Source organism: Hippocampus bargibanti, linkage group LG18 (assembly GCF_051943395.1).
Source record: "Hippocampus bargibanti isolate YZ-2025 linkage group LG18, ASM5194339v1, whole genome shotgun sequence".
Taxonomy (NCBI): Eukaryota; Metazoa; Chordata; class Actinopteri; order Syngnathiformes; family Syngnathidae; genus Hippocampus; species Hippocampus bargibanti.
The window spans coordinates 8,438,913-8,463,417 of NC_142751.1; positions in this window are offsets into that span (position 1 = coordinate 8,438,913).

A 24,505-nucleotide genomic window follows, 5' to 3' on the forward strand; every position below is an offset into this window, starting at 1 on the left:
GTCTTGGGCCTCCCTTGGACTGTCTTGCTTTGAATATCCTGAGCTCGATTACATAGTCTACAAAAGTACCTGTACTTGAAAATAGAGCGAACAGTCTTTGCAGCTGTCACATGGCACGCAGCCTTTCAATAAATCACGAGTAGCCGCTCATCTTTTACAACACTTACGAGAATGAAGTGAACACGGCATGCTGGAGGCAAGCCAGGATCATGAAATATCTCTGAAGTGTGAAGATTTTTTTTTTGTCTCTCATCTCCTAGCCTGCTGCTCTGCATAACAATTGAATAAAAACACAGCGATACATCAGCTCGGAACGGTGTTGCGTCATGTGGACAGATAGCTTTTTACAAGCATTTTTTTATATGTGCATATAACTGCACTTGTAGCTTTTTTTAAATAGAATTATTAAATGGACATTCATCTCAAATTGAATCTGGCAAGGAGTAGGTGGAAGGTTTTAAATGCAAGCGGCAACTAATTGACTTGTAATGAAGGCAGCCATTATGGAGATCACATAGACCCGTGCCCTATCTCCACTCTAGTGGACAAGCCCAGAGAATTCCCCCTGGAGCAACTTAATCAAGACGATTATAATTGTATTTATAGCTCGCAGCCGGGAGATTAGCTCATGTGCGTATGTCCTCGACAGTTCATGTGTGTTTATCTCGGCAATAGAGACTGCAGTCAAATGCTGCGTCCTCCATCTCAGTGTTCCTGGTAATCCTTTTTGTCCAAGGCGTTGCAACCTTGAATGTCTCGATTCTCCCGGGCAGCCCTTATTTGCATTTTGGCAGTGGAGGATTTTGTGTTTTGCCGCGAGCGCACTTTAGGCGCAGATGGAATTGTAGACATTTTAAAGGATGTATACATGTGTATTGTGATTGTGTCTTTTTCACGGTTGTCTCATGATCAGACAAGGGCATGGAAAATCCTACTGGACCCTCCGCACCTTGCCCACCACCTTTTCCAGCTACTACCCTCAGGCAGGCACTACCGATCCATGTGCACCAAATCCATCAGATTTAAACAGCTTCTTCCCCCAAGCCATTAACTCTCTAAACAGTAACTCCAATATAATAATACTTTTCATTTATAAGCACCTTTCAAAACTTTCAAGGTCACTTTACAGTCACAGGATAAAGTTTTTCTGTGGGTGAGCAGCGGAAGCCACATGCACCAACCCCGAAGTAACTCAAATAGATAGAAATCTAGCTAGCTAATGTATAGCAAATAAATAGGTAATAGATAGCCAGATAGTAATGACATAATTAGGGGAAAAATGCCACTTTTTGGCAAATATAAGTGTATAGTGCCACTTTGCAATTTTGCACAACCCTATGGAACAGCATCCCGTTATAGTCATTGTAGCTCCAGCTTTGTACTCACTTTAACCACTGTCTGCTTGATATTGTCGTCAGTTATTCCCAAAGGAATTAGATAAGCCTTTTTTTAGTGTCATCCATACGTATTTGTCATGACTTTTTTTATTGGTTTGGATTTACCTTTATTAGTCTCGCAGTGGAGAAATTTAGTAAAAAAAACACATTTCATGAAAAATCTTTTGTCATGCTGACTTCTTTTGGATAAATTCTGACATATTCGTACTCATTGTTATATATTTTTAATGTATTTATTATTATTATTTTTATTATTACAAATGTTCTATATCAATATCATTTTATTCTCATAACACAATAAGCATGATGTGTGTGGTCCTCTGGTGAAAACACACATTCTCATCACTTTCATCTCAAACTGCTTTAAACAACAAACCGTAGAAGAGAAATGTGGTTCAGATTGCACGTCTGTCCATGTTATGTTATGTGTTGTGTTTATTATTTTACTTCATGTGAACTGTTTTGTTAAGCGCTTTGGTACAGCTTCAGCTTTTGTGAAAGTGCTGTATAAATCACGATGTATTGTAGATAACGTGAAGACTGTGTGTTTTTCTTGCTTGCTTTCAAATGAAAGCGCAGACAAACGTGTGCTTTTCGGGAATTTACTGCCAGCCCCGCCTCCTTGGGGACTTTCTTCTCCACAGGTTGCCTCTCACAAAGCATATGAAGGTGAAACCCCTATTCCCCCTTAAAGCAACCCCCCCCCCCATCGTCCCTCATGTAACCGTAGTCCTCTGAGAGCCAGACAGCAACTCGGCTGACCCACCTTAAATCCACCTTCACAAATCCCTTCCTGTCATTCCGAGGTTACCATGGCTGCACCTCGCAGTGCACAAACAATACGCACACAAACCCACCCAATTACTTATGTATTTTTATTTTTTTCTTTCCAATCACCCCACCGAGTATCGGATGATGATATTTCTCTCGCCCTCTATTGTCGCATTCCCGTCGCTGCCCAGACAAGCTCAGATGATGAAAGACACACCACGGAATGCGTTTCAACAATATGTACACAATCCATAAGTCTTATCAATTTTTGGCCACTTTAGGTTTCCTTTAAGAACAAATTGTCTTAGTGTAACACTTTCATATCAGAATGGAGGGACATTTTTACTCAAATTGCATTACCCACAGAATATAGAGTTTTAGGACTACATTTGTGTTTGGGAGCCTTTTACTGTGGGTACTTGTTCTGTACCCACAAAGGGGCATAAGTCTTCTGGTCCCAAGCCCGGATAAATCCAGAGGGTTGTGTCAGGAAGGGCATCCGACGTAAAGCTTGGCCAAAACAAACATGCGGATCAAACCTCTAAAGATGGAGGACACTGATGTGCTGTGCCGACCCCTTGAAGGGAAAAGCCGAAAGGAAAAGAAAAAGAAGAAGAAGAAGAAGAAGAAGAGGACTACAGAAACATTCAATTCAGTGTAAGAAACCTTAGACTCTCTTCTTTCATCAGAAAAAAATGAATTCCTAAATTATATGGGTCTGGAGTTATCTGAGCTTGAAATGGAGGCGGCTGTACAAAATACAATACACACATATTGATTTATATAGCGCTTTAACAACAGCTGAAGCTGTAACAAAGCACTTACATTGACAAAAGGCAAATGCTGCCCACTCATGGAAGGGAAAAACATTGCCATAGGTCTGACCATCACTTTATCGGCACCCCCCCGCAAGAAAAACCAAAACCCGAACACATTCGGGAATGGCGCTCCACGTCACAATTTTCAATTCCCGAAATAAATTAGGGAATGACAGCGAATGAGTTAAATTCAGTGGAGTTGAGTAAAGAGATAGTGCCTGAATTCAAAATGGCTACCCCATTGACTTTTTTTAAACCACTTTCGCCACTAGGGCCATTTCACTGCACTTGAATACTGTTCTATCTTTACCATCAATGACACTGAATGGCGCAAACATGTCATGGGGACAATTCTCAGCATTCTGGGCTCGAATCAGACCAGAGACCAAGGTTAGGGCCGACGTGTAAAAGGATTGTGTCTGAATTCAAAATGGCTACCCCACTGACATTTTTAACTACCTTCGCCACTAGAGGCACTGCACTTCATTAATTTGTGATAATGAACACTATAAATATTTTGCGTATGACAGTTGTTTAACAATCGTTACATGTGCTTTTTATTCCATTAAAGCCAAAGGTTCAAAGGCTCTTGGGCAGAGGGTAAACAGCGTGAAGAGGAGTGCAGAGTATGCACGCGTCCACCTGTGTGGACTTTTAGTCGATGAAACCAAGCGATCGTCGTGTGAAGCCAAAATGAACGATAGCTGCCTTAATTAGTCCTGCAAGCGGATACACTAAGTTGTTCAATGATGAAGGATGGAGGCAGGGAGGAGGGGTATCAGAGGATTCCAGACAAAGCCCCCCTCACATGTGTCACCCGAGGCTGTATAGAACGCATAAGAAGGAGCAGTGTGTGAATCACACTTGTTTCCCAGACACTGTTCATTACCCGACCCGACTTGTTTTCACCTCTTCCAGAGCCCCCAGATGACCTCACACGGGTCAACCTACGCTAAAGTAAACTTCATAAACACTTCACCTTGACTGTTTGGAGCCGTAACGGAGTGCAAAGATATGTTAATGGACTTGATGGTACTGGCTCCCACAGACAGGGTATTTCTTGCCTTCGAGAAACAAAACAATGGTGAATTGGAGTCTAAATGGCCATTTTTAAATTTTTGTTCATTAGAGCATTTTAACTCATTCACTGCCATTCCCGAATGTATTCTGGAATTGAAAATATGACATGGAGCGCCCTTCCAGAATTTGTTTGGGTTTTGTTTTTTCTTGACAGGGGGTGCTGATAAAGTGCTGGTCAGACCTCTGCCAATGTTGTTTTTCCCTCCCACAAGGGGCCAGCATTTGCCTTTTGTACAGCCGCCCCCACTTCCACTTCATATTTTTCCAGACCCATATACAGTAAAGTCTCGTTATATCGATATCGGATATATCGATAGTCCCGGTTATATCGATACTATTTCTATGCACGCACGGAGAAAATTACATGCAAACAGGGTCGGATATATCGATAGTCCCGGTTATATCGATATTTTTTCGGACTCCCTTGAATATCGATATAACGAGACTTTACTGTAACTTAAGAATTAGCTCTGTTTTTCTTATGTAAGAAGAGTGTCAAATGTTTCTTACGTTCTTTCACTGCATTGAATGTTTATCTAGTCCGAAAACTCGATATTCTATGGGTCCTGGAATTTGTGTGAAAATCACATAAACTTTGGCACTGGAGTGGGCACATTTTTTTCACCTCGTCTGGCAGTGAATGAGTTAAAATAAAATTAGATAAACCCAACTACATAATTCTACAGTCTGAGAACGTAAATAAGTATGCTTAACATTTTTTTCATTTGTAGTTTCAAAATTTGTTATTTTTTAAATGCAATTAAAACATTTTCATATCAATCTTTAAAAAAAAGGAAATAAATAATTTTATGTTTAATGTTTTCCATTGAAATGCCGGCATGTCAACCAAGTGTATTCTGAAAAAGTGTGAAATGACAATTATGAAGCAAAAGTTAACATTTCACATTCAAATTCAACAGTTTCCAGTAGTGGTTTCACCATTGACATTTTTCCCACATTAAAACAACAACAACAAAAAATCTATTTTGTCGCATTGCAGACATAGTTTATTCCGATGCAATTGTAATCCAGGCGGCCCAGTTTTGCATTCTGATTCCACTTCATTCTCAAAAAGCCTTTGATTAATAATTAACAGAAAGGTTGCTTCACCCTGAACAAGCAAATCAGACATTTCTATTGCAACTCAAATGATGTTTTCAGATTCTAGAAATCTGGTCTCTCTATATCCAAACATTTGCCATGTTGGCTACATATCTGCTAGTTGACCACCAAACCTTGAAATTCCACACCGGGTCTTGAACGTTGTATGCCTCCAAGCGAGTGAACTAAAGTGTTGAGTACACAAAGGTAGCAAAGAGCCTACAAAATCCAAAAGAAAAGTAGGGTGCTGGATATGTTGTGTTGTGTTGTTGTTTTTTTCAATTGGATTTCAGAGGCAGCGTCAACGCCAACACAAAACATGTTGCAGGCGTGCACCCGAGCAGAATCTTAATGAGGCTTTTTTGTCTTTCCCGTCTTGTATTCCTCGCCAGCGCTGTGCCTGGACCTGCTCTACATGTACCTCATCTGTATTCAAATCAGCCTCATCCCACATTCATACATCGCCACTGCTTTAAGGACCCTCACTTTTGGCATTGCAATCATTATACATTATCCACAGCCTGTATGCAATACAGGTATTTATTTAAAAGATTTATGACAGAAAAGCGTTATTGACGTGGACAATGTATTGACTGTGTACTTTATGGTTGTAATTACTTTTTGATTGCAAGAAATAGGGGTCGTGCACCGGTTAATATTTGTCATCCAACATCTTGCATACTGCTGAGTCAGTTTATGATACAATTTACTGCCTTTCTTCAATTTGTCTGACTTTGTTACTTCAAGTCATTGAGACATATTTTCATGCCAAGCGGAAAACCGGAGTCAATCTGTGCGTATGGGTTGAGTTTTATTTGTTTTGGTACAGTATTTTCTTAGGCTTTGCATAGATAGAGTTTGGCATAAGGGGATGTTTGCACCAGTAGTGGGCCGTCAGCGTCTGCAAGGCTTTTTCTGCTGGCCTAAAACTATATGAATCACAGAGTAATGTGAATTATATTTTGTTCATGAATTCAAAATTGTCTTTCAGCTTCCTTTCATTGCTGCTTCCCGATGTGTGTTTTCATATTTAAGCATTTAACCAATAACATTTCAGGCATAATTTGTTACCAGGGTCAGAAATCGACCTGTACGCCTTCACAATCAGTTCTGCAGGCTCTAGAGCATAAATATCAATGACGAGGAAAGTGTCGGTTTAACCAATCAGAGTTTGAGTTGGCAACATTCCACATTTAGCTTGCAGTAGACGTGCACATTCCACCATGACGTCCCTGGTCCACTGCTGAAAAGGACACTTTGAACCTCTCCTCTTTCAGAGAACTGCTTCATGTCACAAAGAGGGCACAGCATGTGAATGAATGACTGTGTTTTTGTGTTGTCATATTATTTGTTTATTTTTTTGTTTTTTGACTTCAAGATGGCACCGCGAGAGTGGCTGCCTTTCCAGCAGCTCCTGTATTTTTTTCTCTTTCTTTCTTTTCCTCTTCCTTTCATAACTCTGCTGCTGTGAAATGTAAATTTCTCCACTGTGAGACAAATAGAGGTACATCCAACGCAAGGCCTGCCCAAAAGTGCTGTCAACATCAGAGTTTTCGCAAATTATGATTGGCTAGTCACATGATTGGCTAGTCATGGATTTTGTTGCAGATATACTGTTAAAGCCATTTTCAAGACGAACGCTTCAAAAATAGATGGACATTAAGAAAGGTTTGACATCTCCGAAGCTAGCAATAATAGCAAATAATATTGCAATTTTATGAGGTTATCATGAATCCACACGTTCATTGTAAAAATTCCGTTCTTAAGTTTCTTCATGTCACAATGTATTTCCTGGCCAACGACATCCTTTAATGGACGTGTATTAAATCATACCACACTCGCAGCTATGGAGTGATTCAGGCATAGCTCTACTGAAGGCCTAGGAGTGACATGCATGTCCCGACACTGCTTTACACCATTGTGGAATGGAAACAGCCAATTCACAGTCCAGGCCAGGATTCATACCAGTAAACTGCAAGATATCCTCTTGTGGATGATTGAGTCAGCCATGTACGTGACATGAGTAACTGAACACCACTTTGTACTCCCAATCGTGCTTCCATCCATAATTAACATGCCCGTCCACAGACACACAGAGAATTGTGCTGTGAGTCCTGGAAGGGTGCTAGCTACTTAAATATTTTTATGAGGGTTGGCTAATAATAAAAATCTCAGACGGTCTGCTGGGACTTCATGCATTTCATGATCACACAGCTTTACAGAAGATTTTCTGACCGTGGGGCTTATTTTAAGTTATTTTGCTCCCCTTATCCTTCTCTGACACAATGACACGGTAGTTGTTGTCATACCTCTGGCAGGCTGTTGGGAAGTCATGCACCTTATGATTCAACACTGCATTACTGCAACTCTCCTGACTTTATGGCTCATTTGTCATTAGGTTTCATTTTGTCTTGTGTAAGGACGGCTTAGTTATTGCTTCATGTCACACTTACACATGGGACATCATGCGCTTCATGATATGACATTGCGTGACTTTGTGGCTTTTTTTTCTCTGATGCATGAATTTGTTAAACCTCAGTCTACTGGGAGTTCGTTCATGTAATGATATGACCCTGCATGACTGGAACTTTCTTTATTTTTGTAGCTACTTTCAAGTCTTTGTTTCATGCTTTCTGTGTCAATGAACACTGAGCCACTAGGATGTCAAATTTGATGTCATTTATAATGTAAAAGAGACACATCTGGCACTTGGAGGCATTATGACACACACACACTTTATAGTGTGTGTGTGTGTGTGTGTGTGTGTGTGTGTGTGTGTGTGTGTGTGTGTGTGTGTGTGTGTGTGTGTGTGTGTCTGTTTTGTTAAATAAATGGCGAGTGAAGTCGTTGGAAAGAAAGATGCACTGTTCACTGTGATCAGTCATACGAGAGAGAGTTTGCCTCATGGGATTGTGTGAGAAATATTAACTCACTTGTCCGTCCGCCCAGGAGATTACACTACAGAGTAAATTAATTTATTACTAGGCACAAAATGGACGCCAAGTGTTATAATGCAAAATTAAAATAGCGTTATAAACTATTCTGTATGTTGAGAGTGGAGATGAGCGATGAAATTTAACTTCAATACTTATGATGGCAATAATCGGTGGCTGCTAATGATGACAATTTATCAACATTGTTGTAATGAAATGGCTGCCCATCTTTATGCGAACAACAGGTTGTCTTAGTGCTCGCTAAAGTGTGCCATGTGTGATGTTCGAGAATTATATCCCCTTGTGGCAGATTTTATGACCATGATGAGGTTAAAAAGTAGTGTCAACTTCATTACCTATTCCTTTTTTTATACAACTCACCTAAATAACACAAAAACAAAATATCCATAGCTGACATTTTTCAACATGCTATCATCTAATTAGTTTATAGCTTACTTTATAGTTGCTAACAAAGTCAGATATTTACGGATTACAAAATGGCATGTCATTCTTTCTCCTACATTGACTCACATGTGTCTAAACTATAGAATAAAAATGAGGATACTCACTTGGTATCAATTTTTTGCTAAATTAATTATGAATTATTTTAAAAAAAAATTCAACAAGTAACACAACTACATGTATAAACGCACGCGTTTGTGTATGTGTGTGTGTGTGTGTGTGTGCGCGTGTGTGTGTGCGTGTGTGTGTGTTGTACCGGGAATTGAATGTGTATAGTGTGAAAAGACATGAAAATATGACTTCTTGAGTGAGTTCATGGTAGTGGGTAATGATGTTAGCCTACATGCTAGCCCAAGCATGGGCAAACTACGGCCCGCGGGCCGCATACGGCCCGTTATGCTTTTTAATCCGGCCCGCCGAACTTGCCCAAATTATAGTAAAAACAGTGTCTGAAAAACTTTTTTTCAACAAGTACCTTGCTAAATTTTCGGTAAACACAACTACATGTATAAACGCACGCGTTTGTGTATGTGTGTGTGTGCGTGTGTGTGTGCGCGTGTGTGTGTTGTACCGGGAATTGAATGTGTATAGTGTGAAAAGACATGAAAATATGACTTCTTGAGTGAGTTCATGGTAGTGGGTAATGATGTTAGCCTACATGCTAGCCCAAAGCAGCATTTAACCTTCAACCACATTGAAATATATTTAAAAGACAGAGTTTTGGAAATAACTACAACCTCTTTTTTAGTACTATCATCTTTGTCAAAATGTCAGTTTGATGTGTTCTTTATTTATCTTTATCTCAAACAGAACGGGGCGGTTGCTTGTGTAAAAGAAAGAAAAGATGTGGTCGAGATGAGATCTTCATCTGTGTTTTTCTGGTTTTGCGCTCACTTGACCAAGAAGTTTGTTGTCCTAACAAGCACCTGTTTAGGTGGGGGTGGGGGTTATTGTCAAGGGGTTTTAACCAGAAATGTCAGTCTGGTTCTTAGTGTGGTTTGTTGTATGTTGACAGAAAAGTCACAGGTGCAGCTTTTTTTTTTCCTCACTCGAGCGCGCTGGTCAGAAAATGGTCAATTTGGTGTTTCATTCATTCAAATGTTTTTGACACTGGAACCTTTGTCCTCACACTCAAAAAGAGAATGGGCGGGCTCGGATGGGAGCCCCTCTTCACGAATTAGTAGCCCTGGTCAACCATGACTGTATGCATTCTTCGTTACTGGAATTGGTGACAGACTTCATTGGGAAAATGTAATGGTTTTTGACGGTAATAGCCATCCGTTAATATGCTATATGAACTGTGTGCAAATATGGGCTTTTCTCTTGGACTTGGCTCCAGAGGGACTTTTGTGGGCAATATTAATGGTCTTTTCTCATGAATGTGGCTCATGGGCCTGTTTTATATGCCTTCCACCAAATTCTGGACCACTAGTCTTGTTTATGTGCCTTTTCTCCCCCCAGCAGAAAGAGTCATTGGCCTTTCTCTTGAACGTTAGTCCTGTATCCTTTCATAGGGTTTTCCAATTGGTGCTCATAGGCCTTTCATTTGAACCTTGCTCGAGGGGCCTTTTTTCATGAGCAATGGTGATATAAAACCTGAAATGTATTATGAGTTATGTGTGAAAAACAATCTCATTTCTCATTGGATGGCCAATAAATATACTTTTTCGTCTCTGTATTTTTATGTCAAGAATTTTAGAACATGGATCTTTAATTCGGAAAATTGCACGCTGGTAAAATACTCACAACAAACCTTCCGATTGGGACCATAAACATTATGACGAAACATCCCATCATCTATTTTACAACCCATTTCCCCCCCCCCCCCCCCCCCCCCCCCCCCCCCGAAAAAGCATGAGAAGAAAAAAAATGTCTGGAATGCCCCCATAAATGAGAAATAAATCACATCGGGAGGGAAAGGAACCTGTTTCTTGCTGTGTGTTTTCATAACCCTTAACATGCATTTTCATACATGCGGTGATGTAGCTTTCTCTGCCCATTGTGTAATCTCGCATGTCCTGCATTGCTTTTCGATTTGTGATTTGCCGTTTGCACTGTGGCAGAGAGATTATACACCTGGTTTGGGGCTTGTGTAATTTGTGTGTCTGCATGCAGGTAAAATATATATTGTGTGTGTATATATTTATTTATATGTTACACGTCCTTGTGGGATTTGTGTCTCCCTGCCGTTAAATTATGCATTTTCACACTACAGATGGGGTGCATGATCATCAAACAACGTCTGGCATGAATGCTAGCATCTGTTTTTGTTTGCGTGCCTGCAAGCACACGTCTGCACTTTCTTCTCTTGTGGGAGGGCACGCTGTTATTTGCTGATACAACCGCAATATAAAGACACTTTAATGAGACACATTGAATTGGGGAGAAGAACAAAAAAGACAACTATCTACTTTGTTGTCACGCCATCACGTTGAAGTCGAATTATAAGTACATTGCATTAAATGTGCAAATATAAAAATGTCAAATATTAGTGTGTGGTTTAATCGCATAGGGTTTGAAATATAAAGTAAAATAAAATCACAAAATCAAGTGTGGGTATTTTAGATGCTATAAAAAGTTGTTCTGATGTCAGTTTGGGAATAAAAAAGTGACGTCGGTTGTCCTTTAAGGGAAATTTATTAGCAATATTGAGTTATCTGGACTCCATTAGTCATCCTGTCTTTAACTGGTTAAAAACTATGACATGTAACGTAAGCAACATTCGGAAGACAGTAAAGCATGGAGCAACGCCTTTTCTGATCCTCTGAATTCACCTCATCGGATCGTCTGAATTCACCTAATCGGATCATCTGAATTCACCGGATCAGGCCATCTGCAGTCACCTGATAGGATCGTCTAAAGTCACCTGATCAGACTGACAGATCATCTGAAGTCATGTGATCAGTCACGTCTGAAGTCACGTGATCAGACCGTGATTGGAACGTGTTAAGAGAAGAGCCTGTTAAGATTGTGTTTTGTGTTAGTATAAAAGGCCAGTGTTAAGTTATTTTTACTCTCACTTTTTAAATTTTACTCTCTATGGTACACCGTACAGGTGTACACGTTTTAATGAGCCTTGATTTTTGTTCAAGAAAATAAAGCGAACATTTTTTGGGTCAACGATGACAGCCTTGTCTTTTTGTTGTCATTCATGATAAAACAAAGGAACGCCTCATAAATCTTCATGCCTTGCTGAAGTAGCGACAAGAGGAACATAAGTTGCCGCTACACAGTTATAAAGCGTTCCTTCAGCATGGCGGCAAAATAGAGCTTTTGTCTGTCCACATCAGACATGCTCACTTTTCACACTTTTCTTTCTTTTCCTCTTCTTTGTTTCAGTAAAAGGAGAGTGGGGGGTTCTTAGTGTAGACCACCCCTCACCATCCAACGTACCTCCCATCTCCTCATCCAAGCTTCCTCTGCACTCCTCTTCCATTTTCTCTATTTCCGATGACAAATCTGAGGCTAACGGTGCAATTCCCATTCAGCTGCAAACAAACCCCAGAAATCACGATCACCGTAGCTTGTTATTGTGTAATATTGATGGTAGTAGTTGTGCTGGTATCATATATGCATGGTTATTCTTCTCCCATATGCTCAGGCACAGTTTGTCAGCGACACAAAAGCCTTTTGTGCACTTCCAGTAAGGTCCAACAAACATTCCTGTCCAAACTGGTCTTTGGGGGGAGGCGGGGTGAGTCAAAAAGAGGGGGACGTTTGTGTGAATGAGAAAAAAAAAAATGAGCAAAATTGGATAAATGGCAGCATGATTTCTGCTAAATTTACAACAAAAAGTTACAATATTTTTTTGTGTATTTTACTTCGCTTTTATCAATATTTGAAACAGAGATTAACATTTTGATAAAATGTATTTTTGGAAAAGTTATCTATATTTTTAATGTGTATCATGTTATTTCAAAAAAAGTTTTTGTTGTCTTTTTAGTCTTCAGTGTTTTTTCCTTTTTATAATTTACATTACGTTTGTCCCATGAACCTGTTGCCAGTCAATTGCACATTTACAAAAATAATTGTACAATTATTTTCAAGACGTTCATGTGTTCTTTTTCTCAGAAAGCTAAGCTACATTTTGTCCCCATTACCGTATTTTCCGGTGTATAAGGTGCACCCAAAAGCCTTTATTTTCTTCAAAAGATTACCCTGCTTATACGAAGGTGCGCCTCATATGTAAAGTAATATTGAGCCAAAACAGATCTCACAACTACTGTCAGCAACCATCGACTCCACCCCAGCCTTGACTGTCGCCCCTTATAATGTGGTGTGCCTTATACTTGGAAATCCTCTAGATATGTATATAGTATATTTGTAAAACTTTTGTTTCATTCATTGAAGGTGCACCTTATGTATGGAAAAACGTTGAAAATACACTGTTCGTTGGGGGTGCGCCTTATACAGTACACCGGAAAATCTGGTAATCCAACCATTTCATTGTGTGAAGCGTCTTATAATGTGGTGTGCTTTTATTTTGGATATTTGGAAAACTTTTATATATTATATTTGGAAAACCTTTTGTCATTCATTGAAGGTGTGCCTTATACTCCGGTAAGCATTATATATTAAAGTTTGAAAATACACCATTCCTTGGGGGTGCGCCTTATACTCCGGTGCGCCTTATGCACCAGAAAATATGGTATGAGAAAATTAGTAAAAGAATGTCCGAATTGCCAAATAAATTGCTGACTCTCAACCTAATGCACGTGATTCAACTTCCCGAATGCCCAAAAAACAGAGGCATGACAACCTTTCCTCTGATTCCCCTGCAGGAAGTGCAGTTGTCAGCAGGACATCCTTCATCATCCCACGCTCAGGTCACATGATCTGTTTTGCCCGATACAACGTGTGGAAATTGTGACAAATTGCTCTCCCTATTTTGAAACTGTTCTGTGACATTTGGAGGGAAAAAAATCCAAGTCTGCCTCTATGTTGTAGGTAGACAGTCTTGGTATTTTAGTCCATCGTAATCAGTGATTTTATCGGCATTCACTTCCTGTGTTTTAGCTCTCAGAGGAAGTGACACCAGAGCCATAAGTCCACTGCTTCCTGTCTGCCAGATACCAGCAGGTGTGTTCAGAGGTCGTCTTAAGCCCATATGCCATACCCACCTTTTATGCCACTCTAGCACACTCCCTTCATTGTTCTGAAGCAATGGGTGGACAACCTGTGACATATAGACCACATATACAGTCCGATCAGTCAAACGAACTTAATTGGTTCCCAGACAGAGTGTGTAAGGCGAAAAGTGTGTATCTCAAAAAAAAACATCCCATAGGAAACCATTAAAATGGGAATAATCCGTTCCCAGGCTTCCATAAAATATAGTTTTCAACTAAATAAGCCTTAAAACTATACACAACATACCTTATTCTGTGTATAATAAAAGTGCTATTGTATTGTATTGAAAGAAATACACTGAATTGTATCAAAAAGTCACTTTATTTACATTTGTGATGGTCATTTATGGCTTGATGGAATGGCGTTGGAGGTCGAAGGTCAAAGGGAATTGCTGTTTGGAAAGAGAGGCGCATTACATGAGGACTGTAATTAAAGAAATAAACTGTGATTTAAAACAAAGTTGTATTTACCTTTTTGATGGTCGTTGATGGCTTATGGAAGGAGATTCACCTTCCATAAGGACTGTTGGTGCTGTCTGGTCGTGTGCTTCCGCCGAAGATCACTCCGCCAGCCGTGGTGGGTGTGTATTAGGAAAATAGTACTTATTATAAGGTTTAATTTTCGTAAATTTGACGTTTGTAAGACGAAAAGTTTGTAAGTTAAGGTGTTTGTAAGTTGAGGTCTCACTGTACCTGCAATTTACACTTTTATTGCATCACATTTTTTTTCTAGAAAATTAGTGTATGGCTATCGAAGTCGTTGAAATCAAAACAAACTTCCCCCTGCCTTTGTCAAAGTAGCACGTTTCCATACCTTAGCCTTTTAGCATTCAGTCAGTGTATCAGTGACTCATCTGAGCTGGAGAAAGAGTAAAACTAATGTAGCTTAGTTAGCATCTTCGTAATGCTAAATACGGTACATATATTTGTCTTTTCACAATAAATCACAAGTCATTTTAGCACGCCTCCCATAGCGTATTGAAGCATACAGTATTAACAAACTAGCGCTCATACTCTGAAGTGAATCATGTCTGTATCTCGATGTAATCGTATATAAAAGGCAGAGAAAAGACGCGATACATTTTCTCGACTGATGTCACGTTTTCAATATGAGAAGTATTCACACGTGAGAGCATATTCCTCTGATGTCAAGCACCCAGGGGCCTGCCATGACGAGCCCACCTCAATAAGAGCACACACACATACGCTGGCATTGAAACCTGACTTGAAACTTGCGTTGCCCTGCAGACAGACACGCTAACGCAGCAAGAATGCAACCCCAGTCATGCCTCTCCGAGAGAAGTAACACCTGGGGAGTTAGCGCGTCAGAGCAGCTACTGGCAGCCTACTGGTTTTAGCGTCCTCCCACTTGTCTGATAGCATCAATTTGATTCATAAGGTCTGACTTTTTGTTTGTTGTCTTGAATGATATTGGATTGGATTGGATTGGATTGGATATGCCTTTATTAGTCTCACAGTGGAGAAATTTACATTTCACAGCAGCAAAGTGATGAAAGAGAGTGATGATATAAAGTTGTGTTATAAATTAAAATAACAACGACAAATATAAAATAATTTGGCATTAACGCATGTTTACCGTATTTTCCGGTGTATACGCTGCACCAGACTATAAGGCACATTCCCAATGAATGGTGTATTTTCACTTTTTTCCATATATAAGGCACACCTTCATGAATGAAAAAGGTTTTACAGATATATAAATATGTAAAAGTTGGGCAAATATAGAGCACACCACGTTATAAGGCACAATAGTAAAGGCTGGGGTTACGCACAATTTCTCCTACTGATTTGAAATGTCAGTGGCTGCTTACGGTAGTTGCGAGACCTGTTGTGACTCAATATTACTTCGCATAAAAGGCGTACCCGTGTATAAGGCGCAGGGTCATCTTTTGAAGAAAATGAAGGCTGTTAGATGTACCTTATAAACCGTAAAATACAGTATTTGCCTTTTTTTGCAGAAACACTAATGCACGGAAATAACTGGCATACACATTGCAATTGGCTACCAACATGTATGCATAGTTTGAAATAGTAGATCTACAACTCGGATACAGTCTTTTTTTGTATGGTTGTGTAGCTTCTCTTTGTCAAAGAAAAACACATCACAACAAAGAAGCAGAAAACCTTTATTTCTTTCTTTTTTGTGTTTGTTTTCAAGCAGAGATGAGGTGGAATACAGAACATATATGCAGAAGCAAACGGAAGAGCAATGAAGGACAAAGTAGATGGAAAAGGAGATAGGCTCAGCCAGCGAAAGGTTTAGAAGTGATTGTGTTGTAGATGAATGCATGCCGTAGGGGAGACAGAATACTAATTTTGGAGGCTTATCTTGGGCGCATTCAAGGGGGAAAAAAAGCAGGCAGAATTCCCTAACAGTGGAATTTGTCTGTTTTTAATATAGCGGTCCTTGAAGCCCACTGTTTTTATCTGTGGGAAGAACTGACAAGAAAAAAAACATCAAGTCACAACGAGCGACATATACGGCTTTCTAGCTTCTTTTATTTCCCACACTCAATCCAAAAAAATGATGTCAATCTTTCATAAAAACTTCTGTTTACCCGACAGTAGATGCTTTAGGGCAAGGATACCTGCTTTAAATTGGAGCCCACATGGGCAAATTCTCAAGTAAAAAATACCTGCAATTTACAAGTGTACTTAATTCATTCGCTGCCATTCCCGAATTTATTCGGGAATTGAAAAGTGTGCAGCGCCATTCCCGAAATTGTTCGGGTTTAGTTTTTTCTTGTGGGGGTGCAGATCAAGCACTGGTCAGACCTCTGGCAATGTTTTTTCCCTTCTACGAGAGGGCAGCATTTGCCTTTTGTCCATGTTCGCGCTTTGTTACAACTTGAGCTGTTGTTAAAGTGCTATATAAATCAATATGTATTGTATTTCGTACAGCTGCCCCCATTTGAAGCTCAGATAACTCCAGACCCATATAACTTAGGAATTTACTCTCTTTTTTTGATGTAAGAAGAGAGGCTAAGGTTTCTGACGCTGAATTGAATATTTATTTAGTCCTAAAACTTAATATTCCGTGGATCCTTCAATTTGAGTGAAAATGACAAAAACTCTAGCACTGGAGTGGACACATTTTTGGCAGTGAATGAGTTCATGTTTTGGCAAGTGTGTGTATACAGTATTAGCCTTACATGGATTTTCAAGCCTCCCTTCAGCCGCTGGTTTATTTGAGTGAACCTTACTTCCTGGCATTCATGTGCTTCCTTCCTGAAGGCAAACAAGAGAGGCTTTTCTGAGTCGTGCCAGTATCAGTCTGTCATACGTGTGAAAGCCTCAACCTTCCAATGCGGAGCTCTCCATTGTTTTGGCACGGGCTGACTGGGCGGAAATGCCAGAGGCGTCAAGTTTGATCACTTTTGCTGATTTGGAAATACATACATTCAGTTTCATGGATGGATATTTATATTTGATACAGAGCATTTCTCATAACCGTATTTTACGCTGTATAAGGCACACCCAAATGCCTTCATTTTCTCCCAAAGATAACCCTACGCCTTATACATAGGTGTGCTTTATATGTGAAGTACACCTTAGTGTGGTGTGCCTTATATTTGGAACACTTTTATATATTCATATATTATATTTGGAAAACTTTTGTCATTCATTGAAGGTGTGCCTTATACTCCGGTACGCTTTCTAAATGGAAAAGTTTGAAAATACACCGGTCATTGGGGGTATGCCTGGTTTTATTTTTTGTTTTTTTCTTTGAAGCGGATGGTTTTTTTCACTGTTTCTTTTGTGACAGTCATGCAGCCCCACCCTGGTAACTTGAGTCCCCCTGTCGTTTGCTGCCCCCTGCCCCCACCAGCGTTATAAAGGGTGTAGAGCCTTGAGAGCAAAACCATTCCCTCTGGGACAATCTGGAATAGCTCGTGCGGTGGGAGCTGATTCAGCATTCTGCACCGTCCTCTTCAACGTTCCTGCCCCCCTACCCTCCTCCTCTCCCCACTCCCTTCTCTTCCTGCAGACACTCCCAACCTCTCATATCACTGTGTCTCTTTTCCATCTTTCTTGGCAGTGAGTATTCAAGCTATTCACAGCCATTCTTTGGAAGCATTTTAGAGAACAATGACGCCTGTTTTCTAGTGTGACAGCAACATCAGGAAATAGAAATGGGTCAAAGCATTTTTGCGCATTAACTTGAACATACACCTAAATGCTATTAATACCAATATGAAGCTGCATCATTCATTTTGGGGAATGCAATTTACTGTTAAAGGACAACAGACACAATTTTTTTTGTTTCCTAACTGACATCGAAAAATGTTTTAAAGCGTCTAAAATAGCCAAAACACGCAGGCTGATATTTTTAGTCAAATGAAAAACACCAATAAAAATGACTTAATGTGTCCCAAAACTACTTCGAAATGACCTCAGAAAGTTTCAGTTTCAGAAGGTCCCGCGCCCTTGTTCGTGATGTCACACCAGGACGTCTTGCCTTGCTCGAGAATCAAAACAATGGCTTCAGATTCAGAGAAGATTCTTTCTTGTTACTCATCCAGTTATGAATATGATTCAAATAGTTCTGAAGAGGAAAGCATAAATGTTTGCAATCGATTAAAGAAGTCCTTGCGTCTGGAATGCAATGTAGCGTCCCAGAAAATGCAGAAGATGGAGCACAAGCTCCGTTGGAAATGGACTGATTTGTCTGCTGGGAATTTGTGTCAACTAGTATCAAATAGTAGTCTTGGTGCAACACACAACGATTCACCATTGCATTATTTATGTGTTTTGCTTCTAATTTCGCCATCAACACGGATCAACATGAAGTTTTCAGACCAAACAAAGTTCCCAAAGTGCATCGTGTGTCGCTTTCTCGGTCAGTGACGATACCTACCGTGACGTCACGTACGGACTCGTCACCAACTCAAAAACAAGACTTCCTGAATATTCAGTGCGAGTCTTAAAACGTAAAATATAGCTATATGCGGTGGAATCTTATTAAAATAACGCTCAGTAGAAGTCATTTGAAGTGATTTTACAAATTATGGACACAACTTGTCCAGGGACGTCGGTTGTCCTTTATGGGTAATGTAAGAAGAATTTCAAATAATATGTTAAGTATTAGGGCGGCCCGGTGGTCCAGTGGATAGCGCGTCAACCTCACCTGTGCAGAGGTGATGATTTCAATTCCATGTCCGTTCTTCCTGTGTGGTATTTGCATGTTCTCCTGTGGTTGGGTGGGTTTTCTACGGGTCCTTCAGTTTCCTTCCATATTCCAAAAACATGCATGGCAGGCAGACTGAACGCTCCAAATTGTCTGTGTACCCAGCGAATGGCTAGCGACCGGTTCAAGGTGTCCCCCGCCGACAGCCCGAAGACAGCTCAGATAGCAATCAGATTGATTCCTGAATTGATCAGGTGTCTGATCAAGGAGTTCTTGAAGACCAGAATTGACACTGTCAATTGTCTTTTATTTGGCCTCTTTTTTGGCAATGGCAAGCTGACCGATACAATCTATTTCAACACATCCGGCCCCCCACAACTTTCGCCTTCCTACGTCATCTCTATAGATAGTCAAATCAAACCCCTATGGGTTGCTGCCCTCTTTTCTATACCTGCTATCTATGTAGCATCCGTGCTTAGAGGTTGTCTGAGGGGTTTGTTTACATGACAACGACCTTGTGAAAACAAGGATGATGTTCCATCATTTTTTTTAGGTTCCCAGTATATTTGGCAAACCTATCATCGTTCATGCTTGGCCCCGATGTGAAAATGTCACGTTATAAATAAACTTTAAAGGCCCCAAATTACTGGACAGATAATCAAATTTCAACCACAATGTAATAGAATGCTATTTTCAAACAGCAACAAGTGCAATTTAAAAAAAAAGAAGAACTAATTCATTTTGTTTTAATAGCAGAGTCACAATAGCAGAAATCGACCTGTACGCCTTTACAATCAATTCTGCAGGCCTGTAGCATAAAAATCAATGTTGATGAAACTCTTGCTTTAACCAATCAGATTTGGCCACCCAAGGCCTACACAAAGGAGCTGGCAAAATCAGAGTTTTCACAAATTATGATTGGCTCGTCTCATGCTTGGCCATTCATAGTGTCATTAGCCGCTAGTGATTAGAACATACTGACCAGAGCTAGCACACTGTATCTGTAACGAGCTGCACAAGGAAATCTATTTTTGTGTCAATTTATTAGCGGTTTTGTCACCCCACGATGGCTGAATGAGAAGAAATGGATTTGGTTGCAGATATACTGTTAAAACCATTTTCAAGACAGACTTTTCAAGAACAGATGGACATCATTCAGAAAGGTTGGACAGCTCTGAAGCTAGCTAAAATAGCAAATCATATTGCGATTTTATGAGGTTATCATGAATCCACACATCCATAGTAAAAATTCGGACAGTTTAATGACAATATTTCTTAAGTTTCTTTAAGTCACAAGTTATTTTCTGTCTAACGGCACCCTCTGGTGGACATCTGGTAAGAAGACAATTTCAGTTGGGAGAATCTTTATGTAAACAGTATTTCAACTGTAGGTATTGCAAAAGAAAACCCTCATGCACACCCACGTAACCGAATTAACTGTGTGCGTGTCCGCGGGAGTGTGCGGCTTACCCTCCTCAAACATGCACAGACATGTCTCTGAGGAATGTCTGTTATGCATTCTGTCGGGATTTTTTTTCCCACACACCAATTTATCCCCCCCCCCCCAAATCCCGAAGGTCATTGCACTCCCTCCTACCCCCTCCCAGTTTATCCGCACCATCAATGTGGGAAAAAAACTGTGGAATGTCCTTCTTAAAGAGACAACCCAAATAAACAAGACTCCTCCTCCACAGGTACCAGAGCAAATAATGAGTGTTTTGAATGCAGCGACCCTTGTTTTTTACGAGGAGACCATCAATGTTGATGTGCGCGTGTGTGCATGTGTGTCTTTCCCCATCAGTGAGTACACACAGAAAGGGGCGCCAATCAGTAGCAATTATGCTCAAAGGCAATGAGAGTCAAGAACAGCATTCCTCCTCAGCATGTCAAGTGCTCAAGTCAGCCTTGATTAATAGTGACGTCTGTCTCCAGCATGAATGCAAAATTTGCCTCCTCTCAAGTGCAAAATCATTTGGAAACCTGTATCCCCACTGGCAAAGCATCTTCGATGTTTTATTTATACTCTGATACCTCGGTTTTCGACCATAATCTGTTTCAGAAACCTGCTCGAAAACCGATTTGTTCAAAAACCGAAACAGCACTTTCTATTAAAATCAATGTAAACAATCTTAATCCGTTCAAAGTCTATAAAACAACTTTTTAACTATGTCATCGCATAAACCGGATAAGAACTTAATAATAGAGCAGGTCATGTGTAAAATTCTATAAAAAACAAACTTATTTCACCAATTTTCTTTCTGCCACGGGGCGTGTTGGCACCTATCCCAGCTGTCTTTGGGCAAACACAAGGCACACTAACTTTTCAAACCATCCTTTGCTTGCTTTAAAATCATACTATTCAGGAGATCTTAACCAAATATGTCTGCATTTTTGCAAAAATAAAACAACAACAATATTAATGCGTCGGTCACAATGAGGAAGGCGTGACATATAAGGAAGTGAGGTATAAGGAAGGAATAAAAAATATGACATTTTTGGTTGAGAACCGAGACGTTTGAAAACCGAGGTTTGACTGCATATTTATTTTTGTGTTCATGTATTTATGTATTTATTTATTTAGTGTACCAAGGTCCAATGGCAGATACTGTGTTGGGAAAATAACATTGGCGGACCGTCAAGGCCTGCAAAGCGTTCTCTGCTGGCCTAAAAATATCTGAATCACAGACTGTTCGTTATATTTTGTCCATGAATTCTTATTTAAGAATTCCAAATTGTCTTTCAGCTTCCTTTTTTACTTTTCCCCCTGTTGTGATGCTTCCAGATGTGTGTTTTTGTATTTAAGTATTTAACCAATCCTATTTCAGCCTTCATTTGTTACCAGGGTCAGAAATCTACCTGGATGACTTTACAATCAGTTCTGTGGGCCCTGGAGCATCAAATGTGTCAATCAAACTGTTGCTCTAACCAATCAGATTTCGAGTTGGCAACCCAAAAGGGATACCAATGCTTCTCACGGGCCAACCATAGTTTGCGAAAACTTCTCTGATCACAAGCCGCTAGTGACAATAGCATACTGGCCATAGCTAGCACATTGTATCAGGCGCGAGCTCCATTAACAAATATATTGTGTTGATTTAATAGCAGTTTTGTCAACCCACAATGGCTGGAGGAGGAGAAGAAATGGATTTGGTTGGAGATTTACTGTTAAAGCATTTTTCAAGACAAACTTTTCAAGAATAAATGGACATCATTAAGAAAGGTGGGTCAGTTATTTCCTGGCCAATGGTACCCTCTAGTGGACTTGTAGTTAATCACACCACACTTTTTTTCAGTCTGGATTGATTCAGACGTAGCACTACTGAAGGCCTAGCGATGAAATCCACTGCTTGCCACTAAATAATTATGTGGTTAATAGTTTTCAAGGAAAATTCATTCCTTGAACGGTTAGTTAAAAAACAGATTTAATGCAAATTTTAAAGGTGATAATTGTTTCACACACAAACCGAATTGAATAATTTTTAAAAATTGCATTAAATGAAAACAAAACAGATAATGTTATTACATTATCTTTATTCCTGTACATTTTTAATTCATTTGGACAGTATAACGGCTTCGGTAACAACCAATCATGGTTCTCCTGTTTTCTGATTTTGGTCATGTAAAGTTTGCAAAGCTTTGCATTTCACACATTTGTCATTTTTTTGTAGCTCACACCTAAGAGATTGTTGATGCCCCACCTGTTGTCCACGTACAGAAATATGACTCATGACACAGTCAAGAATCCTCCCTTTTTGTAATTACTCAGTACAATTATATGGTTGTCCCTGCCCGCATGATATCAAACTGTGGTTTGCTATTATTTCAGTTATTATTTGGTTAAGGGTGTAACTAAGGCAAAGAATTATGGATATAACGTTTATTGACGTGCCTCATTGTGTGGCAGGACAGCACTTGCTTGATGATGCTTGTTTGTGGATGTAGCGTGAGTGTACATTTATGTGTGGGTGTGTATACTCTGTAGTCAGGGGCTGCCAGTGTATTCTGGCCAGACCCGGCGGCGGCCCATGTCCCACATATACTGTATGTCGTATGCCTGAGGCCGAAAACAGCAAGCTGACTCATTGCACCGAGCTTCAATGTGCATTTGAGGAGGGCCAGTCTAAGATGTGTGTACTAAAATACAAGCTTCAAAAATAAGTCGATGAATCACGGGACAGTATTTTGTGCAAAAGCATGGAACTGCCAATGTGGAGTAACATTTTTGACTGGCAAATATGTTCAAACTTATGTGTCGTCTAATGCTATAAACTCAATATTTTTCCCCATAGCGCCACAAGGTATTTACTTGAACGAGCGCAAATACGGAAAAAAAAAGATTAAAAAGTTGTTGTACAATATATCACTCAATAAATTTTCAAAGGAACGAACACTTATTAATACAGTCGATGTAATGGTATAATGATGGCTTTCATTTGACATATTTATCCAGAAAGTTCGTTTGCTCTTTTTTTTTTTTTTTTTTTTTTGCGAAGTTGAGCACATGTACTCAGAAGCTTCAATTGTATATTTTAGACATTTTAGGAGGACTCTTTAGCAGCTTTACTCAGGCGTATTAGCTGCATGCTCAAGACAGTCTGACCACAAAGGTTCAGTCAGAAACTTAAGTCAGTACTTTTACACTGCAGCTTTTGATGCAGCAGCTTTAGGCAGCATCTTTGAACAGCTGTTGTTTTTTTTTTCCTGAGAATGTTCACTAACTTATGTATCACTACTTAATGGACACCGAAAAACAGACTGATTCAGACTGGATTTTGATGAACGGATCACGAAGCCAATTGTCATGAAACATAATGTTGAATCCATTGATGGTTGTTTGCTGCTATCTAGTGGCCATTTGGCCACGTTATAATTTTCTTCGGTGATTCGCTTTGGTGACCCCTGAAGGCAAAAAAGCCAAAAACCGAAAGGAAAAGAAGTTGTTTCCTTTCCGTTAAACCACTTCAAAAGCTATCTTAAGGGTTTAATGTTCGGAATGATATAAACGCACCACATATTTTGTATGATTCAGTTGACTATTCGTTAGTACACATTGGTGTAAATATACCACAGTGAGTTTTTTTTTAATCGCAACCTATTCATTGGACAACCTCCAAGAATTGCTCTCTGCTCTTCACATGATAAAAATAAGAATAAGAATAATAAGAATACATTTGATTTATAAGCGACTTTCTCCTTTCTCTGTGACACTTTACAATCACAAAGCAGGGACATAAATAAAACCACAGATACAATTATGAATAATAAGAAGAGCATTGAATGTGTCATTTATTTTCCCTATTTACACCCCCCCCCCCTCCCGCCTAAAAAGTTTGAAATGAAATGGTGCTTGTGTTGATAGTATCACACGTACATACAAAACAAATAATTCGAGGAGTTGTGCGGGGCCCACAAAGGTTTGATTTCTTTCTCTTTTTTTCTGCCTTTCTTTGTATAGGTAATTAGACTGGGACATGTTTTCTTCTTTGTATAGGCTAATTTTATTAGCACATGTTTTCTTTCTTTCGTTCTTTCTTTGCATATGCTTATTTGATTGGGACATGTTATGAAACAGTATTGAGTATTGTTTTGTCACCATTATTGTTCTATGTAGAGACGGTGGGAGACAAATTTAGCGACCGTAATTCCTAACCATAAACCATGGTAC